The 9,665-nt window shown below is 48.2% G+C and overlaps 1 long non-coding RNA gene across 1 annotated transcript; it reads left to right on the top strand.

Annotated features, from left to right (window-relative positions):
• Window positions 1-6,375: 6,375 nt before the first annotated feature.
• On the top strand, window positions 6,376-8,507 carry LOC120375166. The gene is made up of 3 exons (XR_005586478.1): window positions 6,376-6,560; window positions 7,392-7,443; window positions 7,566-8,507. It is a non-coding gene; the product is annotated as an uncharacterized LOC120375166 (long non-coding RNA).
• The last annotated feature ends 1,158 nt before the right edge of the window (window positions 8,508-9,665 follow it).

The following is a 9,665-nucleotide window of genomic DNA, read 5'->3' as shown; positions in this document are numbered from 1 at the left end:
CATCCTTTGAAGTCATTTGCAGCAGGGAAGCTGACATGAGTTGGTTGCTGTCTGTGACTTTCAGGTAGCTGGCAGCATTGTACTTCTAAAATGTCTCCAACATACACCTCTCCAAGCTCACTCTAAGCTATTTAAAGACTCAAGTATTCCAATTGGCTGTAGATGGACAACTAAACCACCAAAGAATTAATTTTGAGGGCTTATTAACCACTGTTAATTAGTCAAAGTAGCCTGCTACTAGAAAAGATCTTTGTAAACTTGTCACAACAATACTTCCAAAACGTTGTTAGATGCTTGCAGCTGAAGTGATTGAATGTGAATGAGGTTCTCAGTATTCTGATGTCTTCTAAAATCTATTGGGGTGCCCACATTCTTATTTTAAAAAATAATTTATGTAGCACCTGTTGGGAACACTGCTTTGTTCACCTTGCAGTAAGTGTATCCCAGTTCCTAAAGCACCCTCTGTTGGCCTGAACTCATGGCCAAATATTGGCAGCTTTTATTTTTAAATCTTTGCATGTTTTTTCATTTTTAAAAACATTGAGAACTAAGATTATGAACATCTGGGACCTACAGCAACTGGTATGGCTGGGTGTTTCACCCATAGACTCTGGGTGAATGTCTGCACAGCAGAGTAAGACAGGTTTCTAGGCTGGGTGTTGATCATACTCCTGCCCTTGCCATCCACACAGGAAAAACTCCTAACCGAGGCTGGAGGATGCTTTAAACTTGGGCTAGCAGGCACTGCTGAGGGTACAAGCTTGAGCTCCAGTTCTGCTTCAGCCCAGGCTGGCAATCCATCTACTTAATCCTGCACGTAGGACAGAAGAATCCCATGCACTGCTACAGACTAGGGACCGAATGGCTAGGCAGCAGTTCTGCAGAAAAGGACCTAGGGGTTCCAGCGGACAAGAAGCTGGATATGAGTTGACAGTGTACCCTCGTTGCCAAAAAGGCTAATGGCATTTTGGGCTGTATAAGTAGGGGCATTGCCAGCAGATTGAGGGATGTGATCATTCCTCTCTATTTGACATTGGTGAGGCCTCATCTGGAGTACTGTGTCCAGTTTTGGGTCCCACACTACAAGAAGGATGTGGAAAAATTGAAAGAGTCCAGTGGAGGGCAATAAAAATGATTAGGGGGCTGGAGCCAGGGGCGGCTCTACAGTTTTGGCCGCCCCAAGCAGTCATGCGCGGGAGGCGCCCCGGGGAGCGGAGGGCAGGACTCCAGCAGGCATGACTGCAGAGAGTCGGCTGTCTGGTCCCGCTGCGGGGCCGCCTGACGGCGGCTGGTTCGCGGCCCGCGCGCTCGCGCGCTGCCGCGCGGAGCTGCCGCGAGGAGCGCAGCCAGGCGCCAGCCGCCCCCCGCCCAGCCTCGCCTCTGGCTCGTCAGGTCGGTGGTCGCCCTCCCCGGGGCCCCCGGCACCTCGCAGGCCAGCCATCCGCCCCCCCTGCCCCCCCCCCCCCCCCCCCTGCTTTTTTTGTCACTTGGCACCAGCTGTTTTTTGTTGGCTCCTGCTGGCTGGAGCACATGACTTATGAGGAGAGGCTGAGGGAACTGGGATTGTTTAGTCTACAGAAGAGACAAATGAGGGGGGATTTGATAGCTGCTTTCAACTACCTGAAAGGGGGTTCCAAAGAGGATGGATCTAGACTGTTCTCAGTGGTACCAGATGACAGACCAAGGAATAATGGTCTCAAGTTGCAGTGGGGGAGGTTTAGGTTGGATATTAGGAGGGTGATGAAGCACTGGAATGGGTTACCTAGGGAGGTGGTGGAATCTCCATCCTTAGAGGTTTTTAAGGTCAAGCTTGACAAAGCACTGGCTGGGATGATTTAGTTGGGGATTGGTCCTGCTCTGAGCAGGGGGTTGGACTAGATGACTTCCTGAGGTCCCTCCTAACCCTGATATTCTATGATACTTTGCAGTGAGGACAGAGGCTAATCAAGCACAGGTGCTATTTGGCCTTCACTGCTAGCCCATAATTTCACCAGAGCTGTATTTTCCTGTCTGCATCATCTTTTCTGCACTGCAAGTCACCTACACTGGTTCAGCATTTTAACTGCACATTTGCCTGCTTTTCCACAGCATTTGTACAGAGATGCTATCCAAGAAATCCTCCTCCTGCGCTGCCAGTTGGCCAGAAGCTGACACCAGCTTTCTGGCAAAACTGTAGTGTGATATCAGTAGGGCCCATAATTTGGGCAAAAGTACCTGAAATCTCTACCTTTTAATTTCTTTCTGGTCCTCTAAATGCAAGAGCAGTCAGTTGGGTGAGTGTGCTACAAATCACTTTGAATTTCTTAATGACATTCTCATTAAAGGTCTAAGTGCCAAAGGCTGTTTGTCACCTTGAGAGCTGTCTGCATCCATAATGAGTAATTCCATTTGTACGTTCTTTACACAAAGTATTCTCCTGGCAGGGCTACAGACATCAGCTCCATGCTAGGATGGAGAGAGAGAGAAAGCACCCTGTGAATGAATTCCTAGAGCAGCCCAGTTCATTACCCTGCTGAGAACCAAGGGGTATCCCAGCATATAGTCTAGTAAAGCACATGTGTGGGCAGTTACCTTGGCCTGACTTGGGTAGGGCTTTTGAGTGGGATGCTCCACCCAGGCTAGGCTAACAAGGACTAATTCTAGGTATGTCTGTGCTGCAATCTAAGCCCAGGGTCAGTAGGACTTGAGCCCATAGGGTCTTCTTAGTAAGACTGGGCTTGAGCATCCACACTGAGTGTTAATCCTAGGTTTTCTGAACCTAGGTCTCACACCTGTGCTCAGGCGTCTGGAGTGTATTATGCAGACCCAAGTCCAATCTGCCTATCCCAGGCTTCTTAACACCCTCCCCAGCTGTAGCCACACTAGCCCTTTGTGGTACATTGAGGGGGGGGGGAACATGATTGTCCACCCCACATGTTACAGGAAGTTGTCAAAACCCATCACTACATCCTGCTGAGCCAGCAACTTGGTGGAGTCCCCATTTGAAGAACTTGTCTTGCTTGGGCTTTCACTCCTGCTTCAGGAAACAGGGAGAGCATCCAGGAGATGCTGGTTAACATTTCAATGGCATTTTCTGTCCCACTGAATTGGGCTCTATTGGAAAAGTTCATGATGCCGAAGTGTTCCATAGATCAGGAGTCTACATTCATGGACAAGCTTAGACACTATTCCCACTACATGACATTATCAGTGGAGTAATTGTCCCCACTGCTCTAGGGGACCTCACACTTATGAAACTGTATCCTGATCTTAGGGGGGGAGAAGGTTCAATTGCACACTCAGTAGGTGTAGAATGGTGGTTGAATGTGCGTTTGGCAGATTAAAATCCCTCTGGCACTGTTCACAGACCTGTTTGGATTCCTGCATCCTCAGTGCTGTCTGTCGAGAGCACAGCAAGACACAGAACATGATCTTTTGAAGCCAAAGATGAGCCACAGGCCCCTGAATGGCCCTATGATTGCTGAACTGGCACACTCAGCCAGACAGTGTACCTGGGACAGCTGGAGCACAATACACACATGCAACAGAAATCAGAGATGCTTTGTGCTCCCACATTATGGACTTGCATGGACAATGGAAGAGGGAGAAGAGTAAGTTTGACTGTGTTTTTACAGCAAAGTTAACAATAGAGTACTGTCACTGTACTCAATGAATGGGGGGAATTGCTTGTCATGAATTTTAATTATGAATGAGATGACTTTATGAAATGGGGTGGAGAGGTGCACCATGGGGAGGAACTGTGGATTTTCATTATGGATTGATGTAAATGGACGTATTGAAAAATTGTTTGGATACAACTTCCCAGCTGTATTTATTATTTGAAATATACATTATACAATGTGATATAGTGATAGAAATAAACTTTCTCAGTAAAATAGAAGCCTTTATTTGTGAACATGGTTGTATTACAAAAAAACAAACAAACAAAGCATTGGCAGGTAGGCCAGCTGCCACTACAATACCAAACACCAGTAAGTAACCAACACCAAAACGAGTGACATGCACAAAATGATACAAAACAAACACTGAACAGTGAAACCAGTGTCTACAAATATATTTCTTACTTTTGCATGTTGTAGCTCTGTGGGCTAGCTTACCTTTATTATATTTACTGCTTTGCATTATGTTCAGCATTAATGGAAGAAACCTACAGGCCTATATCCTGTACAACATTAGCTTCAGCAAGTTAGCATATTGTGATGGAGCAAGGCCGGATGGCTACAGGAAAGTACTGAGGAGCAGGTATGTTAGCTCAGCTCCAGGCTAAAAAGGGGACCACATGGAAAAAAAATGGCAGTTGCTCCAGGCTGATCAAGGCACCTGGGGGGGCCAAAGACTCTTCTAGAAGGCACCGAGAGAGAGAGCTTTTGGAGCACCACACCTGCAGCCAATCAGACAGGTAGGCACCTAGGCACCTGTAAAAAAAGCGGGAGCTAGTCTAGGAGGGGAGGAGAGAGAGAGAGAGAGAAAGAGGAGGAGAGAGGAGAGAGAGATGAGGAGAACTAAGAACTGAGAGGGGGGTACTACTGAGGGGAGGAAAAAATAATATATAATCAGCACATCAGAGACCAGAGGGAGGGTCCTGTGGTGGGGGAGAAGGGGGGCTAGGAAAGGGGGGGAGGGGAAGGGGCCCAGCTGCAGCGTCAAGAGCACACAGCAGTTAGCACCAACTCTAGCTGACTGCTGGGCCCAGGGCTGCCCAGGGCTGGAAGAGGGCGAGGCCCCCCCCCCCCCCTCCCCTGCTCCCCTAAGTTGAGTTGATCCAGATTATTCAGATTTGGATTTCATCAAACCAAAACCACTGAGAAATCCACCAGTACAGGAGAGAGGGAGAGGGAGGAGAGAGAAGAGGAGGAAATATGAACTATGAACAGATAAGCATTGCACAGATAAATGGCCCAGTGGAAAACCCTGGAGAGCTGAAAATAGAGTTTATGGGGAAGTTCTGATCACGGGTACATGAGTCAACCACAGAAGTGTCCTGGCAACAAACTGACGTACATGAGATATATCTAAGACTAGCCTGCTTGCTTGCCTACGTATCTTTTCTTATAAGTTTCTTATTTTCTTATGCATTTGATTATTTTATTAGAATAGGTTTATATTAGAGTATATTTGGGCTGTAACATGAGGGACCTGCAGGCCACATCCTGTATGTTGAGCGAAGGTAAAATTAGCATACATATGTCTGGGACCTTTCACCTAGATAGATGGTGATGAGCTAAAGCATACAGTCCATGTATGGCTGCGACCTTTAACATATGGGCTGAAGTATGGTTGGCATAGAGGCTTTCCTAAGTTCATAAGTTTAAAAGGGTAATAGGTACGCTACAACTGGGAACTTGGAAAGAACTGAAATAACCAATAAGGACAGAAATAACAAAGTTGATACCTAAACATAAAAAGGCCATGGTAATGAATTGATGTATAATATAGTAAGTTGAGATCATTGATATACTAACCTATAGGAAAAAGACACTCCAACATTAGTAAGGTGAGGAAATACAAATAAGGGAAAGGGGGGAAAATCCCCTACTGAATATGCATCAAGCATAGCAGTGTCAGTGTAACATATTATAAAAGTGGCATCCCGGCCTAGGAGCAGTAGGAGAGAGGGATGTAGTCCATGGGAGTTGCCAGAACATTGGCCACTGGTGGTGATGGGGAAGGTGTTTGAGGAAGATGATTAACATTTCAGGTTGTTCTACAGGAGCTGGTGTGAGTATATGGATGTGCAGATGTACATTCTGTAGTATCTCTATCTACCTTACTTAGTTGGGTATTATGAGTTTTTGACTGTGCTAAATGTATTAATAAACTATTTGTAAATATTATAAAAGCATTCCTATATTGTGAGAGTTGCAACTGTGCATACGAGGTTCCCAGCTATATAATAATTTAAATAATATTGGGCCTGACTTTGGGGCAAGAACCCAGCAAACCTCAAAGTGATAACTGGGGAGTCTTAAGTAATCAATATAATTAATACATAATCTACAGATCAGGCAACAGTGTCCCTGTGCCTCCTGTTCTCCTTTTTGTTTCTTGTGCATTTTGCTCACACTTAGCACCATTGGAGGGGCGTGGGAGCCTGGAGGGGCACACTTCTCCTATCCAGCTAGTGTTACATGGGCCACACAACCATGGAATTGTCCAACGCGTTCCTGGTCTGCAACACACGGTACTGTGGAGGGTACTCGGGGCGTGGTGTGGGTGCAGCAAGAGCCTGTACTCTTGCCGCCATTAGCGTAAGCAGCTTCTCAGCGGTCTGTCTGCTGCACTGTCTTCCTCCCTCAAGCAGCATTTCCAGTTCCAGAAATTAGGCTGCAAGTCTCCTCATGCTCTGCAATTCTCTCCTCTTGCTCTGCAGGCTGTCAGGGCCTTGCCACGTGCCATGAATCCTTTTTCCCCTTTGATATTGCATCTGCTCATTGCCCCTGTCCAGAATGTCTACTAGAAGTTCATGGAAACACTTCCTCTTGGACTGCTCTATGACAGTTTGAAATCCCAGGCTCCTGATGGCATGTGGCTGAAGTACAAGGCTCCTGCAGAGGTTGCAGGTAGGGTTTCCAACTGTCTAATCACACAAACCCAAATACCCTAGCCCTGCCCCTTCTCTGAGGCCCTGCCCCACTCACTCAATCCTCCCTCCCTCCATTGCTCACTCTCCCCCACCCTCACACACTTGGAGGGGACCCTGGACTGAGCCTGGGGCAGGAGGTTGGGGTGCAGGAGGGGGTGTGTGGTGAGGGCTCTGGGAGGGAGTTTGGGTGCAGGAGAGGGATCAGGACTGGGGCAGGGGATTGGGGTGTGGGATGGGGTGAGGGATGCAGGCTCTGGGAGGGAGTTTGGGTGCAGGAGAGGGATCAGGACTGGGGCAGGGAATTGGGGGGTGGGATAGGGTGAGGGATGCAGGCTCTGGGAGGGAGTTTGGGTGCAGGAGGGGGCTCAGGGCTGGGGGAGGGGGTTGAGGTGCAGGAGGGGATGAGGGTGTGGGCTTTGGCCGGGCAGCACTTACCTTGGTTGGCTCCTGGGCAGCAGCAGGGCTAAGGCAGGCTCCCGATCTGCCCTGGCCCTGTGCTGCTCCTGGAAGTGGTTGGCATGTCCCGGCAGCCCCTGGGACATGCCAGATTTTAGTGGCCTTCAATCTCCCAGTTTGGCTTCAGTAGCCTCTGGGAGATAACGCCCAGTTCCAGGAGACTCCCGGTGAAACTGGGAGCATTGGGAACCCGCAGGACTTAAAAGGAGACCTCAAACAGTGTGGTGTTGTCATATATCAAGAAACGTTCAGTGCATCCACAGAGAAGTACCTGTGGAATCTCAAAACCAAAAAAAGATACTGTGTAAAACTCTGCTTGAGCATATTGTCAGAGGAATTTTTTGGTTCCCAGAAGCTCCTTGGACACAACTGAGTTAAGCAGAGTGAAGAGTGCACAAACCATGGTAAGCTGAAATTTGCAAAAGCTAGATAGATATAGATATAAAAATTGCAAGCCACTGTAACATGGGAATGGGTGGTGATGGGGTTGGCATGGCTTACTGCCTAAGGCTTCTCTATCCTTTAGGCATGCTGCATTTTGGAGGACATAATCCTGGAGGCTCCTAAATGGCAGAAGAACATTTATATTCCAAACTACAGGTGGCAAGCCAGCCCTGTAGGCTATAGAGTAGCAGTTCTTAAACTTTAGTAACTGGAGGACCCCCATTTTGATTTGATATTTTTCACAGACCCCCCCCCAAGCTGGCTTCTTATTTTCCCCAGGGGTGCTCAACCCCCACTCTATCCCCTTCCCTAAGGCCTCACCCCCACCCCACCTCTTCCCATTCCCGCTCCACCCCAGCCCCTCCTTTTCCCCGCCTCTTTCTGCCCCCTCTACTGAGCACGCCCTGTACCTGCGCCTCCTGCAGGCCGCTGAACAACTGTTCCGCAGTGTGCTGGAGGCGCTAGGAGGGAGGGGAGTAGTTGATCAGCAGGACTGGCGGTCCCAGACATGACTCATGGACCCCCTAGTTTACCCTCACAGACCCCCAGGGGTACACAGATCCCAGTTTGAGAACTACTGAGAATTTCAAGCTCATGGTGACTGAGCAACACATCAGCCCACTCCATTGTACAGATTGTTGTACAGAGCAGGGCCTAGAAGACCTGCCCTGAAATAGGACTACTTATGTCGGGGGGGGGGGGGTGTTAAAATTCATGGTGGAATCAACAGGCTGCTGCATTAATAATCGATGTGAACACTGCCTCCCTACAGCTTACCATAGAGCCTGCTCTGACTGTATGCAAATACACACAATGATATGGAGTCTCAAAGAACTGCATGGCCAGTCTCCCTCCCCCTATTTCTGGACTGCATACAAACCCCAAGCTGTATTTCAGACACTGTACTATGTTTCACCCTCCTTCCAGCCCCCATACAGTTTACTGTTTACAGGCAGCTTGATACACTATGGCATGATCAATTTGTATGGTGTGGTATACTAAAAGGAAAGGCAATATACCTTTAACACGCCTAGAGTATCTTTGTAAGAATGTGAGAGTAACAAGTAAAAAATAAATTTGTAAATGCTTGTTTAACTTCTGTTTGTGCCTGGCTTCTATTTTGAATTCCACATGGGGAGGGGAGGTGATGCCAAGGTGCTGGCATGCATTCCACCATTAGCAGATGCACTCTGCTACCTGAGGCTTGTAATACATTTTTGCATTGGGTCATAAACTGGAAGTTCCTCCCATTCCTATATTCATAACAACATGGAGCCAGAAACTTATCAGGCTCTAGGCCTACTTCTGTCTCTTATGTTGTTGTTGTTGTCCCTCTGATGTGAAGGGTCATCAAACAGCTCCTTCAAGTATGGATCCAGACTGTGCTGTAGTATCAGAGCTTCCTCAGGGATGGGTGTGCGCACCAGAGTCACTTCACTAGCCTGATCTGACATCAGTTGGCTCCTCTCTTCTCCGGTTCTATACTGGATTCAGGGTCAGAGGGTTGCTATCCCAACTGATCAGGCTCTCATGAATTGTTGTTGGTTCAGTACTCAGCGTGGTACCCAGCACCCAGTCAAGGCCCTCATAAAAGGGGCAGGATGTCTGGGAGCTCTGGGAACTGTAGTTCTTACCCCTGGCTTTCCGATAGTCACCCTGAAGCTGTTTATTCCGGCTCCCAGCACTGGTTACCAGTCTGGTGAATCCCCAATGCCGCAAGCTTGTTCGCAATTTCCTGGCATGCAGGGTCAATTCTGGTCCTCTTACTGAAATCAAACGTCTTGCTTGCCCCACACCAGATATTTACCAAAATCTGACTGGTCTTGCGAGCAGCTAGCAGTGTGCTTGGCAAATGACTTCTTGTCAGCAGCTACAGCTCCCACCAGACTTCATTCTGTTTGCAGCTGAGCGATGAGAATAAAATGAAAGGGTTAAATGTTGAGCAGTTGTACTTGAAGCGGGGGCTGGTTCCATTTCCTGGGAGATCATTGGCTAGTCTTGGGAAAGAAAGGACAAGGAATACTGGTGCATCAGAGTGGGGGATAGTGTTGGTGGACTCTCAGCTGGACTTGAGCTGTGTCCACACTGCAAAACAATGCACTGTGGACCCACCCCTGTTACTGGGTCTATGCCCAGAGGGCTTACTGGCCCAAATAGGATAGCTTTGTGTGTAGAGGGAAGT

Source organism: Mauremys reevesii, linkage group 11 (assembly GCF_016161935.1).
Source record: "Mauremys reevesii isolate NIE-2019 linkage group 11, ASM1616193v1, whole genome shotgun sequence".
NCBI lineage: Eukaryota > Metazoa > Chordata > Testudines > Geoemydidae > Mauremys > Mauremys reevesii.
Note: the sequence above shows the minus strand (reverse complement) of the source record. Positions and strands in the feature narration are given on the sequence as shown.